Raw genomic sequence first — 25,541 nt, forward strand, 5'->3', positions numbered from 1 at the left:
TTGTTCACCTGTTTTGGCATGTGTATATAAACCATTGCTATTTGTCTAAAGATCTAGCTATGATAAGTAAGCACCAGTAGTTACGGTGTGAAACATGTCAGCGATCTATTCCATTCCTTTGCTGTATAGATTTTTACCAACAAAGAAATTATTGTCGAAGTGCGGCCATCCGGATTACATTTTTAATCATATGCTATTTGCATACTGAGCCAGCACTCACACTTGGAACGGGGTTCTCTTCCCATGGAGTGGAAGAAGTTGGGCCCTGATCTAGGACTATGCATAGAAAAATAAGTATCACTTTAAAGCGACACTAAGGATAAAAAATGTTTTAAAAAAAATAACAAACATGTTATACTTACCTCAACTGTGTGGCTCGTTTTGCACACAGTGGCCCCAATCCATGTCTTCTGGGGTCCCTCGGCGGCTGTCATGGCTCCCCCTCCGCAAGAGCCTCCCACCTTCATGCGAGCGAGCATAGTCGCCGACTGTATCTCTCGGCCCCACCCCCGTCGCACCTCGTAATTGGATGTGATTGACAGCAGCGGCAGCCAATGGCTGCGCTGCTATCAATCCGTCCAACCAAGACAATCAACGGCCAGGCTGGGAAATGAAGAGGATGACGGGGACGAGCGCAGGACTTTCGAGGGGTCAGGTAAGTAAAACGGGGCTCGGGGGGGTGGAGGTGCTGTCAGATGTTTTTTCACCTTAATGCATAGGATGCATTAAGGTGAAAAAACATTTACCTTTACAAACCCTTTAATTGCAAGCAACAGCACAATGGTTTAGAATACTTATTTTTCCCATACATCTGCTTTGAAGGAAACAAACTCTGAATTGTGGGGTTGAGCTGGTGAAAGCTATTCTATTGTTTTGTAATATCATTATTGTTATTATTATTATTATTATTATTATTATTATTATCATTATTATTATTTAATGCATACAGTATAAAGTTTGCCATAAAGACTAACTTTACCCAGAGTTCATACTATGCCAGCCTTTCTCAATATTTTTAACTTGGAGAAACCCTTGAATTAACTTTTTGAGCTCAGAGAACCCATACTAATGATTACTATATCTATAGCTCACTGTATATTTGTGTAATGGCAAGTGGCTAAAATGCTCCTAACATTATTGGTTAGTGGAAGGAATCCCCTCTTAACAATAGCTACAATTATTTTGATGTAAGTGGTTACTTACCTGAGAGGCAAAATGTGCTGATCGCTTCAGGAACCCCTAGAAATCTCTGGAGGAACCCTAGGGTTTTCCAGTCCCCTGGTTGATAAACACTGTGTTTTGCAGTTAGTATACGTTAGGAGTTGGATCTCCTGCAGAAGCCACTGTGGTCCATGGACCTGTAGAGTGTGAATCCAGTGCCCATCAGTGGATGACTGGATGTCTCCCAAAAGTCAGCTGGCTGTTGGGAGGGTATTTAAATCCTGCTTAGTTAGTACTCAGCACCTGTGTGCCTATGCTGTCTGTTCGAGGTTCCATGAATCCTGAGATCCTGATCATGCTGCTTGTACCTTCTCCTTCATGTGAAATTCTTGATCCTATCGTACCTCCTGTACCTGCTCCCCATGAATGTGACCAAATTCTGACCCTGCTCCTGACCTGTTTTACACATTGTTACTGGTATAACCTTAACTTTCTGTAACATCTGCCTGCTCATTGGACAGGGAATTAGATTAGTGACATTGATTCAGTATCCCAAGGGCAAAAGGGTAATGCAGAATCTATGAGGTGTATTGTCACCTGTCCTGCTCTGCAGTCTGGCTCGATCACCAGACTGGCCAAAAAGAGATTACAAATTATTTGGCAGGTAAAATAATCCATATATATTTAAAGTGTAACTTAACTTTGTTGAGAAAAAAAAATCCCTCTATGTAGATTGCAAAGATTTTAACAAACACTGTAGCAGATTCCTACCTTTTTCTGTTAGGAATAAAACAGGTGTTCATTATACCATGTCCTTTCCACGCTGACTTGTGAATGGGAGGGTTTGTAAACATTAGAACCACCTGGTGCATTTTCAGTGCTTTAATGAGGAAAGCTGCAGGATCTGCATCTCTTTAATGAACCCTTAGCCAAGGTACACACTGAATGCGGGTTTGAAATTGTGCAGGTTAAGGCTGCCGGGCTGCCCCTATTCTCTCCTCGTTGGCTGACTGACTTTGATTGACAGCGAGTGGAATCCCGGACAGCTGAGGCAATCCTACAACATCACTGGATCTAGATGGGGCTCAGGTAAGTATTAAGGGGATGAGTGGGGCTGCTGCACATAGAAGGTTTGTTATCTTAATGCATAGAGTTATTCACTTTACGGTCAACACTAAGGACAAGGGGGCACTCTTTACATCTAGAGGAAAAGAGATTTCACCTCCAAATACGGAAAGGTTTCTTCACAGTAAGAGCTGTGAAAATGTGCAATAGACTCCCTGCAGAGGTGGTTCGATCCAGCTCAGTAAAGTGCTTTAAGATAGGCCTGGATACTTTCCTAAATGTACATAATATAACTGGGTACTAACATTTATAGGTAAAGTTGATCTGGGGAACATCGGATTTCCTCATGGGGGATCAGGAAGGATTGTTTTCCCCTGCTGTAGCAAATTGGATCATGCTTTGCTGGGGTTTTTTTTGCCTTCCTCTGGATCAACTGTGGGTATAGAATTGGGTATATGTGATTATATGATATTATTATTATTATTATTATTATTATTATTATTATTATTATTATTTTATTTCTTATGGTTGAACTTGATGGACTTGTGTCTTTTTTCAACCTGACTAACTATGTAACTATGTAACTATGCATTAAGATAAAAAAACTTCTGTCTTTTTCAATCATTTAATGTTATTTAGCCTGGCCTTTTAATGTGGTGCCCAGGAGTAGACAAATTACACACTGTGCCAGTGACAAGGCAGACACACTTACCAGCTTAGTACTGGCGCCTTTTCTGGAGGGTATACCTTCAATACAGACTTTTTGGTTTACATGCAGGTACTTGGTTGGAATTTTGGCAGTTCCAGTAATGTTAAAATGTGTCTAAACCCAAGAACAATAATGTTAGATGTAGTAGCTTCTTCTTTTTACCTAGTGTTCCTGCCAAAAGCACACTTCCTGTACTAGGATGACACACACTCACCATAATGTATCTATAGGATGCATCATTAGAACTACAAAACACCTCATTTTTTTCTCATCTCCATAATGTTGTGAAGATGTGTTCTTTAGTTCACAGAGAGTTATGGGAACAATGCTGACTGGTAACAGTCAGCACAGACAGAGTACAGAAAGTTATCAGCTCACAAGATTTATGGCAGGATCAAAAATTATTTTTCATTACTGAACATATATAACAAAACACTTGCAATGGTATTTTTAATGCTCCCAATGAGGGCAAAACAGACTGTTTGTTGTTTAAAGTGGTTTTGAAAAGCTCAAGTTTTTTTATCTTCAAGCATTCTATGCATGAAGGTAAAAAAAAAACTTTTATGTGCACTACCCCCAGCCCTCCCAACACTCTCTTGAGCTCCCTCTCAATCAAGCGATGTGCATGAGAAACAAGTGGCTTGCTATTGGGGACAATGGTGGCTAAAGAGGAGGAGCCAGGATCACCAATGGAGTACCCAGAAAGGGGAGGATCAGAGCTGCTCTGTGCAAAACCACTGCACAGAGCAGGTAAGTATAACATGTTTGTTATTTTTTGTTAAAAAAAAAGCCTTTAATGCCACTTTAACCACTTAAGGACACATTCACGCCAATATACGTCGGCAGAATGGCACGGCTGGGCACAATCACGTACCTGTACCTGTCTCTTTAAGCCCAGCCATGGGGTCGCGAGCGCGCCGCCGGCTGCGAACTCGCGACACGGTCCGAAGCTCCGTGACCGTGCCCACGGGACCCGCGGACCCGATCGCCGCCGGTGTCCCGCGATCAGTCACCGGAGCTGAAGAACGGGGAAGGTGTGTGTAAACACACCTTCCCCGTTCTTCATTGTGGCATTGTCAGTGATCGTCTTTTCCCTGATATAGGGAAAGATGATCACTGATGTCACACGTCCAGCCCCGCCCCCCTACATTTAGAAACACATATGAGGTCACACTTAACCCCTAAAGTGCCCCCTAGTGGTTAACTCCTAAACTGCAATTGTCATTTTCACAGTAAACAGTGCATTTTTATAGCACTTTTTGCTGTGAAAATTACACTGGTCCCAAAAATGTGTCAAAATTGTCCGATGTGTCCGCCATAATGTCGCAGTCATGAAAAAAATCGATGATCGCCGCCATTAGTAGTAAAATATTTTGTAAATGCTATAAAATGTGCGCACACCAATCGATAAACGCTTATTGCAATTTTTTTACCAAAAAATGGTAGAAGATTACGTATCGGCCTAAACTGAGGAAAAAAACTTTTTTTTTTATATATTTTTGGGGGATATTTATTATAGCAAAAAGTTAAAAATATTGAATTTTTTTTCAAAATTGTCGCTCTATTTTTGTTTATAGCGCAAAAAATAAAAACCGCAGAGGTGATCAAATACCACCAAAAGAAACCTCTATTTGTGGGAAAAAAGGACGCCAATTTTGTTTAAAGCGACGCAGTGCCGAATCGCAAAAAGGGGCTAGGTCCTTAACCTGCATAATGGTCCGGGTCTTAAGTGGTTAAGTTTACAAAAGCTTTAAAGAGGAACTTCACCCCCTTTGTCCCCCTGTGTTATTTTTTTTTCATCTTTATTCCTTTCTTACTTTATATGCTGAATAAACATTCTCTTCCATCCAGTGGATACAGCAGTGTCCTGCTGTGATCCGGCCACTTAGCTCTCACAACCCAGATCTGTGATGCTATATTTTTTAATGACTTCATCAGGAGTGGGTTCAGGCAGCCAGCCCCCTCATTATGTATAACCTGGTCTGACTTTAGCCCCAGGGTAGAAGCTGATGACAACACATATCCCAGGAGGCTTTAGGAGCAGGACCAATGTCACTATCACCTAGGTGAGAATGAAGGCAGGAGGCCAGTTGGAGCATTAATAAAAGCTAAATGAACATCCAAACAAACAAAAAGTGGACTTCAGTGCACTGGTCTGCTTTACGTGGAGGATCTGAATTTCTCTATGGCAGTTACAGACCTTACCTCACCCCAATTGAGTAGGAAGGACTATAGTGTAAAATATATGTGTCAGGCAGTATAGAGTATTGACTAAATCAGGGATAAGCAATTAGCGGACCTCCAGCTGTTGCAGAACTACAAGTCCCATGAGGCATAGCAAGACTCTGACAGCCACAAGCATAACAGCCAGAGGCAGAGGAATGATGGGACAACAGCTGGAGGTCCGCTAATTGCATATCCCTGGACTAGATAATGAGGAAACAAAGCCAAATACAGAATTCAATAAAAGAATGCAGGCTGCATACCGGGAAAGATTGCCAGGGGTACAGAAGCTAGCTAGGGAAAGTGCTGCTCAAGCAAAAAGTTGAGAGAAGTCCAGATTTTAAATACTGTAGACTAGACAATAGGCGAAAGCTTGGCAGCAGCTTGACAGTGGAAAGAGGCCGCTGCACAGACTTCCTGCAGGCTGATATGGAGAGAACAACTCTGCTAGATTAGCTGGTGCTAGTCAGAGGGAGGGCACCATTTTGAGTGCACAGCTCTGATTGGCCTAAGCCACAACACTCCAGGTAAAACATGTTAAAGGTAAGTAGCCTGACAACACAAGATTTTACAGTTTGGCAAATATATGTAGGTGGATATCTGGCACATCTGGGTATTTGTAGTCCAAGATATACAGTGCCTTGCAAAAGTATTCACCCCCTTGGCTTTTTACCCATTTTGTTACAATACAGCCTTTAGTTCAATGTTTTTTTATCTGAATTATATGTGATAGATCAGAATACACTAGTCTAAGTTGGTAAAGTAAAGTTTGAAAAATATATACATAAAACTATTTTTCAGACATAAAAAAATGATAATTGGCATGTGCATATGTATTCACTCCCTTGGTTAGGAAGCCCATAAAAAGCTCTGGTGCAACCAATTACCTTCAGAAGTCACATAATTAGTGAAATGATGTCGACCTGTGTGCAATCTAAGTGTCACATGATCTGTCATTACATATAATGACCTTTTTGAAAGGCCCTAGGGGCTGCAACACCAAAGCAAGAGCATCACTAACCAAACACTGCCATGAAGACCAAAGAACTCTCCAAACAAGTAAGGGACAATAATGTTGAGAAGTACAAGTCAGGGTTATATCCAAATCTTTGATGATCCCCAGGAGCACGATTAAATCTATCATAACCAAATGGAAAGAACATGGCACAACCGCAAACCTGCCAAGAGATGGCCGTACACCAAAGCTCACAGACCAGGAAAGGAGGGCATTAATCAGAGAGGCAGCACAGAGACCTAAGGTAACCATGAAGGAGCTGCAGAGTTCCACAGCAGAGACTGGAATATCTGTACATATGAAGACAATAAGCCATATGCTCCATAGAGTTAGAGGCTTGAAGAAGGAGCGCATGCTCCGTAAAAACGCGTTGCCTATTGGTCCCTCGAACAACCTGGAAGTGCCGTCATCGACCTGGAACTGATGTCACAGCCCCGGCTCCCTGTGTGAATGAGATACAGGAAGCATCGGCATCCACCGACACTACCCGCTTCACTACACCAGATCACAGCAATCAGAAGTGACTTTCCTCCCAGACGTTTGTGAGTATGTTTGCTCTATTTTCTCAATAAATTATATGCAACATACTGCACTTAGAGTGGCGTCTCTGTGCTTTTTCCCCCATCTGTTTCAAGATTTGCTTCATATCTTCACTGGGCTGCCTTCAAGTGTTTTAGCACGGACTATAAGGACTTTAATAGTCTCATGTTTTTAACAATTGCCTTGTTTCCAAGAATTTTCTCCTTTTTATTTTAGTTCTCTCACATCGCTGCTGGTGCAAGTGCCAACTCCCTCCTATGTGAATCTAAAAGACACAAAGATCTAATCAATTTTTATAAGTGATCGGCATGCCTCTATATGATCCTAGAATAAATGCCCTGTTTTTCTTTTATTAATACAGCACTGCTTGTGGTAAAATGATCCATAAACACAAACTTGCATACAGTGGTTGATCTGCATTATGATTTCAGAAGAAGAAGCTCTGTAATTGCGTAATGTGCTTGTTGATTAAATGTAATGATACTCTTTCAGAGGAGTGTTTGTCCTTTTAGCTTATTGATTCTGCAGTCTGTAATAACACAGCTGATATACAATAAAAATGCTGTCTCATCCCAAGAAGTCAACACCATATAAAAAGGACAAGTAATTTCATAAATCAGGGAACTTAACATTTGTACAGACAATTATAAATGGTCTATGCATCTCACGATGACCTTCATTTCATTTAAACAGAAAAAATGTTTACTTGATGTACCTATCAGATCGAATATTTCAATGTAATAGAGTTACACTGACCTACATAATTTTTTTTTAGAAGAAATCATATCTGTTAAACTGACGTTGTTGAGTATCCCTTAAGGGATTTAATTAAACCCTGAAAATATTGCATTAACTGTATGAAATTGTTCCTGGAAAGGATGATTTATTAAAACTAGTGCTACTGTTTCTGTGCAACCAATCAGAATTCACAGTGATTAAAAGAAACTATTAAATAATGGATTCTGATTAGATGTTTTGCATTACAGTGTTAAGTTTGCTTTGAAATTACCAATTATTGATGTCTATTTCTCACAGTTTAATTAAAATAGCAATGTGCTGTTGGATAAACCAGTTGTTTAGATGATTACTAACTGATGAATAATACTAAATTAATCAGTGTATTTATGCAGAAATGCATTGTATACCAATCTTCCTCAACTACTACGATAGGCAAGGTCACAGTCCAGAATAATCATTGCTACATATTTCCAAAAAAAGTGAAAGACAACAGATTATGGTTAAGTTGGAGGTGATATACCTCTTGTAGATCAAGCACAATATACAGTATACTATATATACATTACATTGTCATTGAATTTGGGTGTTCCAATCACCTCCATGGCTCCAGGTGTATAAAACAAAGCACCTAGGCAGTCAGACTGCTTCTACAAACATTTATGAAAGAATGGGTCGCTCTCAGGAGCTCAGTGAAAAGTGTGGTACGGTAATAGGTTGCCACCTGTGCAATAAGTCCATCTGTGAAATCTCCTTGCTGCTAAATATTCCATGGTGGACTTTTAGTGGTATTATAACAAAGAGGAAGCAACTGGGAACAACAGCAACTCAGCCAGGAAGTGGTAGGCCATGTAAAATGACAGAGCGGGGTCAGCGATTGCTTAAACTTACAGTGCGCAATAGTCACCAACTGTCTGCAGAGCCAATAACCACAGACCTACAAACTTTGTGTGGCCTTCAGATTAACACAACAACAGTGCATAGAGAACTTCGTAGAATGGGTTTCCATGGCCGAGCAGCTGCTTTCAAGCCTTACATCACCAACTGCAATGAAAAACGTTGGATGCAGTTGTGTAAAGCACGTCACCACTGGACTCTCTGGAGTGATAAATAACACTTCTTTGTCTAGCAATCCGATGGACGTGTCTGGGTTTGGTGGTTTCCAGGAGAATGGTGCTTGCCTTATTGCATTGTGCCAAGTGTAAAATTTGGTAGGGGAATTGGCCCCTTAGTTCCAGTGAAGGGAACCCTTAAGGTGTCAGCATACAAAGACATTTTGGACAACTTCATGCTCCCAACTTTGTGGGAAGAGTTTGGTGACGGCCCCTTCCTGTTCCAACATGACTGTGCACCAGTGCACAAAGCAAGGTCCATAAAAACATGGATGAGAGAGTTTGGAGTGGAGGAACTTGACTTTCTTACACTGTCCTGACCTCAACCCGACAGAGCACCTTTTGAATGAATTAGAGCAGAGACTGTGAGCCAGGCCTTCTCGTCCAACATCAGTGCCTGACCTCACAAATGCGCTTCTGGAAGAATGGTCAAACATTCCCATAGACACTCCTAAACCTTGTGGACAGCCTTTCCAGAAGAGTTGAAGCTGTTATAGCTGCAGAGGGTGGGCCAATTCAATATTGAACCCTACACACTAAGACTGGTGTCCCAATATTGTGTGTATATATATATATATATATATATATATATATATATATATATATATATCATATATATTAGTGATTACTGATATAGGCTAAAGAGCAAGATGTAAGAGGCCTTGTGCAAAATATATATGGCATAATTGTAAATAGGTATATACAGTATTTACTATGTGTTTACAGCTAAGTCCTTCTAAGGTGGGTTTTTGAAAATAATGGAAAGAATGGGTTAATTTAAAAAAAGTATCTTAGTAAACAACAAATAAATCTGGACATTTATTCAATACATTTTCAGTACTAACCTCCCTTTTGGATGCACTCCACTTGACAATATACTAGCAATGTATGCACAGCTTTTAAAATTTCAAGCAAGGTAAATCACAATAATTAACGATGTAACAAAAAACCTAAAGCGCTCATCCAAAGGTTTTTTTTTTTTTTTTTTTTTATTACGATTTCATTTATTGTACATCTATTAATCCAATTCAGTGTTGTTCATCTTTATTTTGCTAGAACCTTTCTGCAAAGTCACTATTTATATTTCACATGTGTTTAATCAATATTACAACTTAATATTTACGACAGAGGGGGACATAGTGCACTTAAAAAATTTCTGGGCTGGATCATTCCATCTTGCTTTTCCACTTCAGTATGCAGAGCAAGAATTGCCTCTTCTATCTGTGTATCTGGTATATCTCCATCAACCTGGGCAAGATACGTATAAAGGAATGTGAATGTCTCAAAAGGAATACGAGCAGCACCACCTTCTGGGTCCTCTGTTAGTATTTCACATGTATGTTTCAGTGCCATAGAAACTGTCCCACCGAGAGTACTTGTCATGGTCTTACCTCTTGCTGGCTTCTTTCATCTGACATGTGCTGGCGGCCATGTTGGTTTCTGGGCTTCTTATAACTTACCACACCCTGCGGCTCCTCCTTCCCACTGGGAGGAGCTGGATGCCTTGCATATATATAGGAGGTCTGTTACTTCATTTCTCTGCTTGGTCCTCTTGTATTCACATGCTCCTGAGATTGTGCTGCTGCTTTTGGTTACCGACCCGGCTTCCACGGACTACCCTTCTGGCTCCTGATTCCTGGCTTCGTTCGGACTACCCTTCTGGCTCCTGATCCCTGGCTTCGTTCGGACTATCCTTCTGGCTCCTGATCCCTGGCTCCGGTGGAAGACTCTGCACTGTTTGATCATCCGTTTGGACTTTTACCTTACTGTTTGGTTTTCAATAAAGCCTTCCTATTTCATTTATCTATTGTTGTACGTCTGATTCATGCTTCCGTGACATTAGGACCAAGCCATGAATTCTGACGGTACAGGGCCACCTTCGCTACCCATGCTGGTTGCCAGACTTGATCAGCAGGATCACCTGCTGGGTCAGTTCGCTCAGGCGTTGCAAACCCTGCTTGCACGCACGGCTCATCTCGCTCCCATTGCCGATAGGCCGGTTGTCGCTCCTGGGTCCGCTCCTACTGCCGCTCCGGTTGTTGCGCCAGAGTCTACCCCGACACCTGTTGCGCCTGCGGTGTCTCGGGGTATGACCGGTTCTGCCCCCCTTCCGCAGCGCTTTGGGGGAGAGCCAACTCAGTGCCGAGGTTTCCTTAACCAAGTGGGCATTTATTTCGAGTTGCTGCCACATGCCTTTCCTACTGAGAGATCTAAGGTGGGCTTCTTGATCTCGCTGCTCTCGGACAAGGCCTTGGCCTGGGCCAGCCCTTTATGGGAGAACAACAATCCGGTGGTTGCCGAGTTTTCCGGTTTTGTTGCTTCTCTTCGGAAGGTATTCGACTCGCTCTGCCTCTGCTGCGAAGCTCCTTATGTCCGTCAGACAGGGTTCACGATCGGTAGCCGAATACGCCATTGAGTTTTGTACCCTGGCAGCAGAGGTGGGATGGAATAATGAGGCTCTGGTCGCTGCTTTCTCCCATGGTCTCTCGGATGCCTTGAAGGATGAGGTTGCAGTTAAGGACCTACCAGTGGAGCTCGAGGCTCTTATTTCTTTCCTGATATTGATTGACACCAGACTCAGGGAGAGTCCTTCCTTTAAGGAGAGCCTGCGGAGGTCTCCTAACAGATTGGCGCCTACGTTTGCTGTCCCACCCGTGCCTCCCTCTCCTCCCACGCCTCCTGGAGTTGACATATCTGGGGGTGAACCCATGCAGCTGGGGTTTGCTCGCCTGTCCGAGGGGGAGAGGGCACTCCGGAGACGCGAGGGCCGATGCATGTACTGTGGTCTCGGTGGGCATTTTCGGTTGGCATGTCCGAACCGTCCGGGAAACGCTCGCACCTGAGATCCTGTCGGGGGCAGATCTTGGGTGGAGTCTCTTCGTCCCCGGTTTCCCGTGCTGATAAACCACTGATCACCGTTGTTCTCTCCTGGGTCGGGGGCTCGGTGACGACCCAGGCGTTGGTGGACTCTGGTGCTGGTGGATTTTTCATTGATAGTAAGTTCGCTGCCGCCAACTCCATTCCTCTGCAGGCTCGAGTTTACCCGCTGGTTCTCGAGGCGATAGACGGCAGACCCCTCCAGCCGTCACACGTGACTCATGAGACCCTTCCAGTGGGGATAGCCATTGGGGCCGTTCACAGGGAGTCGGCCTGCCTTCAGGTCATTTCGTCTCCACACTACTCTGTGGTCTTGGGGTACCCCTGGCTCCAGAAGCATAATCCGACTTTCGATTGGAGATCGGCCGAGATCCTCTCGTGGTCACCACAGTGTGGGGCTAGTTGCATCCATGGGCCTGTCAAGTTGTTGTGTACCTCCTCGGACTCTGTGTTGCCTCCTGAATACGAGGGGTACCGGGATGTATTCGATAAGGTGCGCGCTGTTGCCCTGCCTCCGCACCGCCCATACGATTGTGCCATAGAGTTACAACCTGGTGCAGTTCCTCCTCGTGGCAGGGTCTATCCACTGTCGGTTGTGGAGAATGAGGCCATGGAGGAGTACGTGAAGGAGGCGCTTTCCCGTGGTCACATTCGCAAATCCTCGTCCCCGGCAGGGGCTGGATTTTTCTTTGTGAAAAAGAAGGGCAGAGAGTTGAGGCCTTGCATCGACTATAGAGGCCTTAATCACATCACGATCAAGAATGCATACCCGATACCCTTGATTTCCGAGTTTTTTGATCGCCTGAAAGGGGCCACGGTCTTTACTAAACTTGACCTGAGGGCGGCATATAACCTGATAAGGATCAAGGCTGGTGACGAGTGGAAGACCGCGTTCAACACCAGGACCGGTCATTATGAATCCTTGGTTATGCCCTTTGGGTTGTGCAATGCGCCCGCAGTCTTTCAGGAATTCATTAACGATGTTTTCCGTGACCTGTTGCAGCAGTGTGTGGTGGTCTATTTGGATGACATCTTGGTATATTCTGAATCCATGGAGGCCCACATTCTGGATGTCAAGCGAGTGTTGCAACGGTTACGAGAGAACAAGCTGTTCGGTAAGCTTGAGAAATGCGAATTTCACCGGTCCCAGGTAACCTTCTTAGGTTACATCATTTCCGCTGAGGGGTTCTCCATGGACCCTGAGAAGGTTTCGGCTGTCTTACAGTGGCCCCAGCCCAGTGGTCTTCGTTCCCTGCAGCGCTTTTTGGGCTTCGCCAATTATTATCGAAAGTTCATCAGGGACTTCTCCATGCTGGCCAAGCCTCTCACGGATCTGACCAGGAAGGGCAGTAATTCCCAGGTCTGGCCGCCCGAGGCCATCCGGGCTTTTGAGGCTCTAAAATCTGCCTTTGTGTCGGCTCCAATACTGTCTCATCCCAACCCTGGGTTGCCCTTTGTTCTCGAGGTGGACGCGTCTGAGATGGGAGTAGGCGCCCTTCTGTCTCAGCGTCGAACACCAGAGGGTCCTCTGCTTCCCTGTGGGTTTTACTCCCGGAGACTGTCTCCCGCGGAGTGCAACTACCAGATTGGTGACAGAGAGTTGTTGGCCATCGTGCAGGCTCTCAAGGAGTGGAGGCATTTGCTCGAGGGTTCGGTGGTTCCGGTTCTCATCCTGACGGACCACAAGAATCTGACTTACCTTTCTGAGGCCATGAATCACCTCACCCAGACCATGAATCCGGGATGTCTTGAAGTCCCCAATTCAGACACCCAAGAGTTCTGTAATGAACTATCGGATTTCTTCATCGACAAAATCGAAAGAATCCGGGTAAGTATTCTGCAAAATAATACCCCCCTCAGCCCTCTCTTCAATCAACTACAAAACACCAACAGAAACCTTCTACAATCAACTAAGTTCACTCTGGAACCCATCTCCATCGATACCACCAAAAATATCATTGGTGCGTTGCGGAACAGCACAGCACCCAATGACATTATTCCCACCAAGCTGCTGAAGGAATGCGCCGACATTCTGGCGCCTCCCATCACACAGCTTATAAATCAGTCATTTAAGGAAGGCATAGTGCCATCCCTGCTGAAAGAGGGCACAATCCAGCCCATCTTGAAAAAACCTAACTTGGATCCCAAGGACCCAACTCACCGCCGCCCCATAACAGGCCTAAATATTCTCTCCAAGATAATGGAGAAAATAGTGGTACAACAGCTGCAACAGCATCTGGATACCCACAATCTACTCGATCCATTTCAATCAGGTTTCAGTCCCGGACACGGGACAGAAACGGCCTTACTCAAAATATGGGACGATGCCCTTGAGGCCGCAGACGAGGGAGAATCCTGTCTCCTGGTTCTGCTGGACCTAAGTGCAGCCTTTGACACAGTAGACCACAAAATGTTACTGATGCGACTGGCCGAGGTAGCCAGAATCGCAGAAGGTGATTTACCATGGTTTTCCTCCTTTCTTGAAAACCGATCACAAACAGTGAAACTGGGATCTTTCACGTCGGAAAAACGCACGGTGCCATGTGGAGTCCCCCAAGGATCCCCCCTGTCACCGGTACTGTTCAACATCTATCTTCGCCCTCTCTTTGATATTATCAGTAGCCAAGAACTACTTTATCACTCTTATGCAGACGATACGCAATTGTATTTTCGCATCTGCAACAAAAAGGATCATCATCTCAGTTTAGAGAAATGTCTCTCTTCGATAGAAAACTGGATGACTAAGAGTTATCTTAAACTCAACAGTTCCAAAACAGAACTTCTTATGTTTCACGCCAGCCGAAAGAGTCAACTGGCAACAACCTGGACACCGCCGCCCATTCTGGGCCAAAGCATCACCCCTAGCTCCAAAGTCAAAAGTCTAGGAGTCATTTTTGACACCTTCATGACAATGGACGCACAAATAGGGTCAGTAGTCAGCGGATCGCACCATTTGTTGCGCCTACTACGCAGACTTATTCCATTTATCCCCAAAGAAGACGTAGCAGTCGTGGTGGGAACAATCGTGAATTCCAGACTGGACTATGCAAATGCCCTTTACCTCGGGGTCCCAAAGTACCAAATCGCTCGTCTGCAAGTCGTACAGAATACGGCCGCCAGACTGGTGACTGGGAAAAGGACATGGGAATCAATCTCACCTTCGCTGAGAACCCTTCACTGGTTGCCAGTAAAAGACAGAATTGTATTTAAAGCACTCTGCCTGACACATAAGTGCATCCATGGGAAGGCGCCGCAATATCTTTGCGACAAGATAGAACCTCACAATTCTAATCGCGTTCTGCGATCCACTGACCAAAATCTGGTCAAGGTGCCAAAAACCAAATACAAGTCCAAAGGAGAAAGAAGGTTTGCTTTTCAAGGTCCGAGACTATGGAACGCTTTACCAACCAGCGTTCGGTTGGAGGAAAACCACCTGACCTTCAGAAGACAGATTAAAACTCTGCTCTTTTGATGTCATGAGACACGAAACATCAAGCGCCCAGAGGCGATTCAGTTCGCATGTGCCGCGCTATATAAGTTTTTTCATTCATTCATTCCATTCATTCATTCATTCAAGAGATTGACACCACGTCAGGCCAGATGGGCTCTGTTCCTGTCACGTTTTAATTACGTGGTCTCTTACCTACCCGGTTCCAAGAACGTCAGGGCGGATGCCTTATCACGTCAATACTCCGAGCTGTCCAGGGAGGAATCGATACCGACTTCGGTCATACCTCCTAATCAGATCCTGGCCGCCATTCGCACCAGCCTGACCTCTCCCCTTGGAGAGCAGATTTTGGCGGCCCAATCTGGTGCTCCCTCTGGGAGACCCAACAGCAGATGTTTTGTGCCTGATGAGTTGCGCACTCGGTTTTTGCGAACCTACCATAACTCCAAGACCGCGGGGCATCCTGGAAAGAATCAGCTGTCCTGGGCTGTTTCACGTTTGTTCTGGTGGCCTTCTCTACGTTCTGACATCGCCGCATATGTAGCGGCATGCTCTGTTTGTGCCCAGAGTAAATCCCCTCGGCACCTTCCGTTGGGCCTTCTGCAACCCATCGCTACCGGGGAGCGCCCATGGTCACACCTTGGGATGGACTTCATTGTGGACCTTCCTGCATCCTGAGGCCATACGGTCATTCTCATGATTGTGGATCGGTTTTCCAAAATGTGCCACTGTGTTCCCCTCAAGAAATTACCCTCTGCACAAGAGTTGGCCACGGTTTTCGCCAGGGAGGTCTTCCGGTTGCACGGTTTGCCCAAGGAGATAGTGTCGGATCGGGGGAGTCAGTTTGTGTCCAGGTTCTGGCGCGCCTTTTGCTCCCAGTTGGGGATTAATCTCTCCTTCTCCTCGGCCTACCACCCTCAGTCCAATGGGGCCGCAGAACGATCCAATCAGGCCCTGGAGCAATTCCTTCGTTGCTATGTCTCCGATCATCAAGACAATTGGGTTGACCTTCTGCCTTGGGCTGAGTTTGCCAGGAACACGGCGGTGAACTCTTCCTCTGGGACGTCTCCCTTCATGGCCAATTATGGGTTCCAACCTGCCGTGTTACCGGAGTCATTCTCTCCCCAAGATATTCCGGCTGTGGAGGATCACCTTTCCGCTCTACGTGCTTCTTGGATACAGATCCAGAGGTCCCTTGAGGTCTCTGCGCAGCGCCAGAAACTTCAGGCTGATCGCAGACGGGCGCCAGCTCCTTCCTACCAGGTCGGAGACCGTGTATGGTTGTCCACTCGCAACCTCAACCTTCGAGTGCCCACTCCCAAGCTGGCTCCTCGCTTTGTTGGTCCCTTCCGAGTGCTTCGCAGGGTAAACCCGGTTGCCAATGCCCTTGCGCTCCCACCTGGCATGCGGATCTCCAACGTGTTTCACGTTTCCCTGTTGAAACCACTGGTGTGCAATCACTTCACCTCCTCGGTTCCTCGGCCTCGTCCGGTCCAGGTGGGCGATCATGAGGAATATGAGGTGAGCGATATCCTGGACTCACGCTTGGTCCGTGGTCGGGTGCAGTTTTTGGTCCACTGGCGTGGTTATGGTCCAGAGGAGCGTTCCTGGGTTCCCTCCGCAGATGTCCATGCTCCTGCCTTGCTCCGAGACTTCCACGCGCGCTTCCCCCAGAAACCGTTTTTTGCGCCGCGGAGGAGGGGCCCTTGAGGGGGAGGTACTGTCATGGTCTTACCTCTTGCTGGCTTCTTTCATCTGACATGTGCTGGCGGCCATGTTGGTTTCTGGGCTTCTTATAACTTACCACACCCTGCGGCTCCTCCTTCCCACTGGGAGGAGCTGGATGCCTTGCATATATATAGGAGGTCTGTTGCTTCATTTGCCTGCTTGGTCCTCTTGTATTCACATGCTCCTGAGATTGTGCTGCTGCTTTTGGTTACCGACCCGGCTTCCACGGACTACCCTTCTGGCTCCTGATTCCTGGCTTCGTTCGGACTACCCTTCTGGCTCCTGATCCCTGGCTTCGTTCGGACTATCCTTCTGGCTCCTGATCCCTGGCTCCGGTGGAAGACTCTGCACTGTTTGATCATCCGTTTGGACTTTTACCTTGCTGTTTGGTTTTCAATAAAGCCTTCCTATTTCATTTATCTATTGTTGTACGTCTGATTCATGCTTCCGTGACAGTACTACAGGCAAGGGACAAAAATTTTAGCCATTCCACTTCTCTCCCAAAATTATCTAGTTCCAAAATACTTTGTAGCTGGGCCTGTGGTAAGCAAAGATCTTTCCACTTTTGTTCCAGTTCATCTTCATTTACAATAATCTTCAAGGACAGTTGTGTATGCAACACTTACAGAAGTCCTGGAGTTAATCCGGTAGTAGTCTTTGTATTTGCTACTGGTATTTCAACTTGTTGCTTTACTGGCAGAGACTCACCCCTTGATAAACTACCAAAATACCCAGCAGACCACTGGAGGACATCGTGAGGCTGTGTCTTAATGGCAGCCTTTGTGAATTGCTTTAAGATGTCTGGAAGTTCTGGTGGAATATCAATTTGCTGAGAACAAAACATAACTTCAGGTAGAGGCATGGCTGCTTATGTTGTTAAATCCTGTAGCCGAATTCCCCAGTCCCCGGTAATAACTTGAAGATACGTTAATGTGGCTTTAGAAGGCGTTCAGGTCTCCATCCATCCAAAGGTTTAATATCCTAGAAACACAATTTCCTCTTGCTTCTGTATCTTTGCCAGTCACTATAAAAGTTAACCAACTAATCCAGTCAGGAACTTTTCAGCTGCAAACCTTTTGTCAATTGCCACATACACATCAAACTGGACATCGCAGAAGCCTCCAGTTATCTCTCTGATTGGTCAACTCTCCATCTCTCTTTAAGGCTAATATCACATAGGCTTACCTATAAGTCAAAGTGGCCTGTAAGGGTTTACAACCATGTTAAAGGCAAAATTGCCAAAAACAACAATTAGCAACATGGATCGCACAGTTTGTTTGGACAGTGAGTACATTCTTACAGTCAGTGATAGTGAGGAATAAACTGGGCAATTTTTCTGTCCCGAAAAGGGTTCTTCTTGCCCCATTCACATGTCCTACAGAGACAGCATTAGTAACAATCCCAGAGAGATCATGCAATATGTAGTTTTACTTTCCAGCTGTACTTCCCAGGGAATGCCCTGATATCCAACTAGAGCATATTGTTAATGCTTGCAATTCCAACCTGCAGAATAAAAGTAGTAAAAGAAAGTTGATTGCACATTGTACAATCTAAAATGTTAAGAGTTAGGATCTTTAATAGATATGAAAAATAAAATGTTAGCCTTTCCAACTGTTTAAAAGGAAGCCTGGACTATGAGCTGTATAAATACCAGTCCCACATCTACAATGCTTTCTGAATTAGGCATGTGCAAAAGGGAAAATTTTGTTTCGTTTCGTTTTAATTCGTTATTTAATTAATTTCGTTAAGTTAGGTTCGTTACATGTGTTAAATTCATTTTCGGAACTCGTTCGTTTTCGACCGAATTTCGAAAAATCCGGTCAAATTCGAAAATATTTCGACCGTTTTCGTAATTCGTTCGTTTTCGACCGAATTTCGAAAAATCCGGTCGAATTCGAAAGTATTTCAACCAGATTCGACAACAAATAGTCTCTTTTCGAATATAATTTCGAAATTCGATCGGAATTCGAAAAAAATAAAAAAAAAAATTTGAATTCCAAATCGAAAACCCGCGGACGAAATTCGATCGGAATAAAAAAAAAAAAAAAAATTTGAATTCCGTCCGCGGGTTTTCGATTCGGAATCGAAAACGTTCGTTCGGATTCGGTAAATTCATTAATATTGCAATTCGGGAATTCGTATGCATCCGAATGTCCGAATAATGAAAAATTTGTCCGAATTTCGATTCGGAACGAAACGAAATGCACATGCCTATTCTGAATCACTGACATGAAACTTGAATAAACAATAGCAATCGAGGGTAAGTTAAAGAGGGGGTTCACCCTAATAAAACAATTTTTTTTTCTAGCATTAAATTAGGCATAGTAGCACGAGCTACAGTATGCCTGTATTTATTTTTTTAGCCCCGTACTCACTGTGCAATCGTATAGATAAGATTCCGACTCCCTGCGGGGAATGGGCGTTCCTATACAGAGGGAGCATGATTGACGGCCGGCTATGGCGCGTCACGTTTCTCCGGAAATAGCCGAAATAGGACTTGTCGCTTCACGGCGCCTGCGCATAGTCTGTGCGCAGGCGCCGTGAAGAGCCGAGACCTACTCCGGCTATCTTCGGGGAGCATGACGTGCCATAGCCGGCCGTCAATCATCCTCCCTCTGGATAGGAACGCCCATTCCCCGCGGGGAGTCGGAATCTTATCTATACGATTGCACAGTGAGTACGGGGCTAAAAAAATAAATACAGGCATACTGTAGCTCGCGCTACTATGCCTAATTTAATGCTAAAATGTTGGTAATGAGGGTGAACCACCGCTTTAAGAATATCGGATCTACAAATATGTTTCAGGTCATTGCCTCAGAAAGAGTTAAAGCCATTGGACAAGCATGCCAGCCAGTCAACTAGCATTTTCAGAAGGAAAAATCATGAGTTGCAGGCTCAGTATTTTCTCAGTACAGATTCCCTTGACTAATGCCGCGATCACACGATCATTTTTCAGCATGAAAGAAAACGTTGTTTTTCAGCATGTCCAAAAAACAAAGTTTTTCCAACTTCATCATTAAAAACAACGTTGCCCACACACCATCGTTTTAAAAAAATGATGAACAAAGCGTGGCCTTTGGGCTGCTTTAGCTGATTCCTTGTTAGTAAAAGACGATTTGCGCTTTTTTGTCTGTTACAGCGCGATGAATGTGCTTACTCCATTGTGAACGGTAGTTTTACCAGAACAAGCACTCCCGTCCCATAACTTGCTTCTGAGTATTCCCACACACGATCATTTTTTACAACCCGAAAAACGTCATTTTTTAAAACGACGTTAAAAAATGCAGCATGTTCGAATTTTTTTGGGTCGTTTTTCAGAAACTGAAAAACGATGTGCAGCCCACATACAATCATTTTAAATTACGTTTTTAAAAACCACGTTTTTTTTTTATGCCGAAAAATGATCATGTGTACGAGGCATAACATGTCGAAAATGACCATTAACAGCTTTAAAATATTCCTTCTTTTTTTTTTTTTTTGGCAGCAGTTAAAGCATCTAATACTCTACTTCATTTGCCATAATAAAAAGTGGCATAAGGTAATTGTTTTCCTAGGGCAATCCATTTGAACCAACTAAAATAAAATGTGACATTTTCAGTATTGACACATCCAAAAACATTGCTAAATGTTTTGTGACAATATCCAGCGGAAGCCAAAAGTCATGAATTAGAACATTGGAACCTCTACGGCAAATTTTTACAGCGAAATGAATAAATCTTTACAATAGACATTTTTTTTTCCAATGAATTAATTTGCATATTGGAATTGTAGCTATCGCCTAAAGTACAAGACGTCTTGCACAAAGTTGTAAAGAAAGCACATTCATTATCAAAGAACAGCTTACTCATTTACATATTAAGATTCGATCTCTAATGATCTGACCTCTCCCAGGCAGTTCAGAAATGATAAGACATAAAACAGAATAATTCAAACTAAACTACTCTCTGGTATTTGAATTTCAAAACTGGCCACTCCACTGGAGTTATCATCTTTTTATTCGCTTGCATTCATAGTCCCAGCAAAATGTCACAGCCCATGCTCTTCAATGGCTATGCTGACATTACACTGGGACTATAAATAGTTTCATTTTTAAATCCAGTTTCAGTTAATAAATATTGTGAAACATGTAAAAGTTAGAAGCATCGGTGACAAAAGCTCTCTCTCTCACAAAAAAAGCTAATTACTTTCCTATGAATTTTTATTTTTATTTTATTCTTTTATTTAAATAGGGAATTTGATAAAATTGGTCAATGTGTTGGGCAGGTTTATCTACTTTTAATTGCTTCGTTTGAAATACACATACTCTGTGCCTTATTAAGTGTAGGTGTGGTACTACAATAACTGAATAATTAACCGCTTAAGACCCGGACCAGGCACCTTTTTGCGATTCGGCACTGCGTCGAAAGTGGCTCCCAAACAAAATTGGTGTCCTTTTTTTCCCACAAATAGCGAGTTCTTTTGGTGGTATTTAGTCACCTCTGCAGTTTTTTTTATGCGCTATAAACAAAAATAGAGCGACAATTTAAAAAAATATATATATTTTTTACTTTTTGCTATAATAAATATCCCCAAAAATATATAAAAACACGTTTTTTTCCTCAGTTTAGGCCGATACATATTCTTCTACATATTTTTGGTAAAAAAATAAATTGCAATAAGCGTTTATTGATTGGTTTGCACAAAATTTATAGCGTTTACAATATAAGGGATAGTTTTATGGCATTTTTATTAATAATTTTTTTTTTTACTAGTAATGGCGGCGATCAGCGATTATTTTTTTTCATGACTGCAACATTATGGCGGACACCTCGGACACTTTTGACACATTTTTGGGACCATTGTCATTTTCACAGCGAAAAGTGCTATAAAAATGCACTGATTACTGTGAAAATGTCAGTGAAGGGGTTAACCACTAGGGGGCGCTAAAGGGGTTAAAGTGCTATTGTGTGTTTCTTACTGTAGGCGGGAGTGGCTGGACATGTGACATCACTGATCGTCGTTCCTTATGACAGGGAAAAGACTATCAGTGACAAGCCACAGAGAAGAACGGGGAAGGTGTGTTTACACTCACCTCTCTCTCCGTTCTTCAGCTCCTGTGACCTGATCGTGGGAAACCGGCCGCGATCGGGTCCCACGGGCGAGATCACGGAGCTTCAGACCGGGCCACGAGCGCGCCGCCGTGCCATTCTGTCAACGTATATTGTCGCGCAGCGGTCCTTAAGTCGTTAAAGTAGTATTAACCCTCAATAGGGTTAATTTACTTAAGGCTGTGCATTTTGCAAGTGTGTTTGCACTCATTTTCCCCAGAGCTTAGTGGATGTGGTGATCTCTGCTGATAACCATTAACCAAGCATGTGCAAGCAAAAATGATATATATTTTTTTCCTTGCATCTAATTGGGTATTCTTTGCAAAGTAACGTTTCAACACATTCACTAAGCATGGAGGAAAATTTATGCAACTGAACTTGCAAAGTGCACAGTCTATTTGCCTTTAGTAAATCAATACCATTGCTTTATAGTTTAACACACTGAGCACAAGAAAATAAACATTCCTAGGTAATCTATTTGTTACCTCAACAATTGCAGTTTACAACTTTCCATGCTGCTGGCTCCTGCATTAACCGTGCTGCTTTCCTGAACTTCCAATATTCACAGGAAAGAGATTATAGTGGACAGTGTAGACTGGAGTCAAGATGTTAGCTTGGAGAAGGGAGGGGGCTGGAAGGAGGAGGAGCAGGGGAGTGTCTGCCTGTCCTAGACTAAGGGGCCTTGTGTAGGGAGTTATAAGTCAAGTCCCTGCATGTAAGAGTGGCTCCATTGGATGCTGCAAGAGAAAGGAGCCACCCTTAACCAGAGGAAGAGAAGAAGGTTTTTTTTTTCTCCAGCTGATGGGGAGTCTGCTTATCCTCACGTCAGTTTGCATAATAGTGCAAACATGATAGGAATGTAGTCTCGAAAGATGGGCCATGTAAACCTGGGAGCACACTCTGCTAGCCAGAAGTTCATATAGAACAGAACAGAACAAGGATGACTGCTAATAAATCTGTTAGCAGTGAGTAACATATGATGACAGATTATTTTGAGGAATTATTGCTTTATGCATCTAATAGATGCATTTAAATATAAAAAAGAGGCTTTAGAACCACTTTAAACCTCAACATAATTCTTAACTCTAAACGTAATCCCTGGTCTGGCCTTAAAGTGGAGCTCACCCAAAAGGAGAAACTGCTTATCTGCCTCCTCCCCCCTTTGCTGCTACATTTGGCACCTTTTGACAGATACCCGCTCCCACTTCCGGCTGATTTCACTGAGGCAAACTCAGTCCAAAGCTCGGAGCACTACGGGACTGGCTGTGAGGCTTCACTGCCAGCTTCCCTTAGCCTGAGAAGGTGGTGGCAGCACCCAATAGTCGATTGAAAAACTGGCTTGGGTGAGGACACCACTGAATTTGTGGCCAGGTAAGTGCCCTAATATTAAAAGTCAGCAGCTACAGTATTTGTAGCTGCTGACTTTTTTTTTTTCAAAGAAGCCTGGAGCTCCGCTTTAACCCTTAAACCTAACCATAAATCTGAATCTGCTCCCTCAATCCAATTTGGTAGCTCCTGTACAATGTCCCCCCCCCCCCTAGTCCTTTACCCAATTTCCTCTCCCTGACATATTTTTTTTCAATACTAGTGTTGTGGCACATCGGGAGTTTCTTAGCTCAATGGTAGTGCCAAAACAGTGAGTTTACTCCACGCTGCCCACTTTCATTTAAAAGAACATCACAACTTCATACCGGTATATCCTCACCATCACTGCAAAAACAAAGCATTCGGCCTCCTGGCTCTATTGTGGCAGCTTTTACTGCTTCAAGTACCTCTTCAGGATCCTTTTGAGACTCAGTACCTTTTTGATCCTCCTGACCATGAAACACATCCCAGTGTTTATACACAAACGCTGCACCGTAGCTCTGTATCTTCCTCACAGCTTCCTAGCTGTTCTGTCCCTCATGGATTCTCTGTACAGCTTCCTAACTTTTTTTTTTTTTCTTTTTTCTTTTCGTCTGTCCACTTCAGTCTAAACCATTAGCAGAGGGAAGGTAGCGAGGCTTGCCCGCCATTCATTTATCCGCCATGTCTCCTTCCAGGTTTTGCATCATATGTGGAAGTTTTTACATATATTTTTTTTTTTTTCTTTTTTTTTTTTTTTCCCAAAAGGAACAAGTATATATTTTGTTTACTTTTATCGATTTTAAAACTTTTCTACCTCATTTATTATAACCCTTCTACCCCACCCCATCCCTCCCCCTGGACCTCCAGTTGCCTTCATAAAACTTCTGATCGTTCTTGTTTTTCTGTCTTATTACTTTATTATGTTATATCCGACCTTAAAAATATAAAAAATCCTCACGGTCCTAAGCCCTAAGCACCCATTAGCTCCGCAAATGTCATGGAAAGTTTGAACTCTATCCACTTAGACCAGGTCTTTTCATATTCCTCTAAACCGTCTATATCCCCTAACCTTAAAAATTCTAGATTTTGGATGGAGTTTATTTTATTGCACCATTCTTTAATGGATGGGCTTTCCCTATCTTGCCAGTGACTGGCGATCAGGCTTTTAGCAGCTGTTAGCATATGGGGTAATAGACTTCTCTGATATTGTTTCATAGATAATTTAATCCTCTGATGCAAGCATCCCCAGGGGTCGTCTGGAATCTCTATGTCCGTTATTTCGGTAATTAAATGTCTAATCCTTCTCCAATATATTTTAATTTTTGGGCATTGCCACCATATATGAGCCATATCACCGATCTGTCTGCATCCACGCCAGCACAGTTCAGAGGCTTCTTTTTTATATTTGTGAGCCTTGTCTGGGGTAATATACCACCGCATCAAACATTTGTAGTTTAATTCAGTTATTTTACTATTTGCTGACGAGGTATGTACTCTTCTCCATATTTGTTTTAATTCTAAATTGCTCAGAGAGGATCCCAATTCTTCCTCCCACTTTTTGATATATGGTGGAATGTCCAATTGATCTACTTCTATTAAATTTTTATCGATTTTAGAGATAACTCCTTTCCCTGCTTCTCCTTGACTAATTCTCTCTAGGGGACGTAGGTTTTCCTCAGATCTGCACGACTGTGGGAGAGCCTCAAAAAAATGTTTTAACTGGCCATACCGCCATTCATTTATCTCTATTACCTCCCCTCTGTCCTTTAATTCGTCATAGGTACTTAATCTATCTTGCGTCATGACATCCTTCAGCTGGGCATTTTTTTTTTTAATCCATTTCCCAGATATCTTCTCTAACCCTGGTGAAAAATATTTTGAGTCTTTTAATGGCATATATGGTGAATTGAAATCCCATTTTTCCCTCTTGTGAACTTTGTCCCACATTTTGATAGCGTGTCGTGTAATGCTATGTAATTGCTTACCGAACTCCCTATATTTATCTGGGATCCAGATGATACTCCCTAATAGGGCATTACTCATCTGTACAGCTTCCTAACTGTTCTGTCCTGCATGGACTTTCCTTTTACAGCTTGCCAGATGCTCTGTCCCTCATGGACTCTCTATCTGGCTTGGGTCTTGGGCCTTTCCAGACCTGTACACCATGGTGCATAGCACCATGGTGTACAGGTCTCCACATGGATCCATTCCCACACTGACCTCCTAGGGAGAGTGGGGCTCTGAGCTCTAAATCTGGCTCTCATATGAAGCCAGCACACACTTTTGCCATTAATGTGCTTGCGTCCTAAAAAATCTGGCCTAAGCCACCATTTTACCCAGTGGCACATGTTCACCCTGCCACAGTATATATGCAATTGTTCTGCTATTAGTTACTTGCCACCTGGGTTTGTCACACCTGTGCCAGTGGACAGCCCTAACATAGTTACCTAATTCACTTTCTCTGTAGCATTCTCCTGTAAGCCCTTGATGGCAT

General features: G+C 43.6%; 1 pseudogene; it reads right to left on the bottom strand.

Moving 5' to 3' along the window:
• Positions 1-9,582: 9,582 nt before the first annotated feature.
• LOC120928689 lies at positions 9,583-17,568 on the bottom strand (annotated as a pseudogene).
• Positions 17,569-25,541: the final 7,973 nt, after the last annotated feature.

Source organism: Rana temporaria, chromosome 2 (genome assembly GCF_905171775.1).
Source record: "Rana temporaria chromosome 2, aRanTem1.1, whole genome shotgun sequence".
NCBI classification, from domain to species: domain Eukaryota; kingdom Metazoa; phylum Chordata; class Amphibia; order Anura; family Ranidae; genus Rana; species Rana temporaria.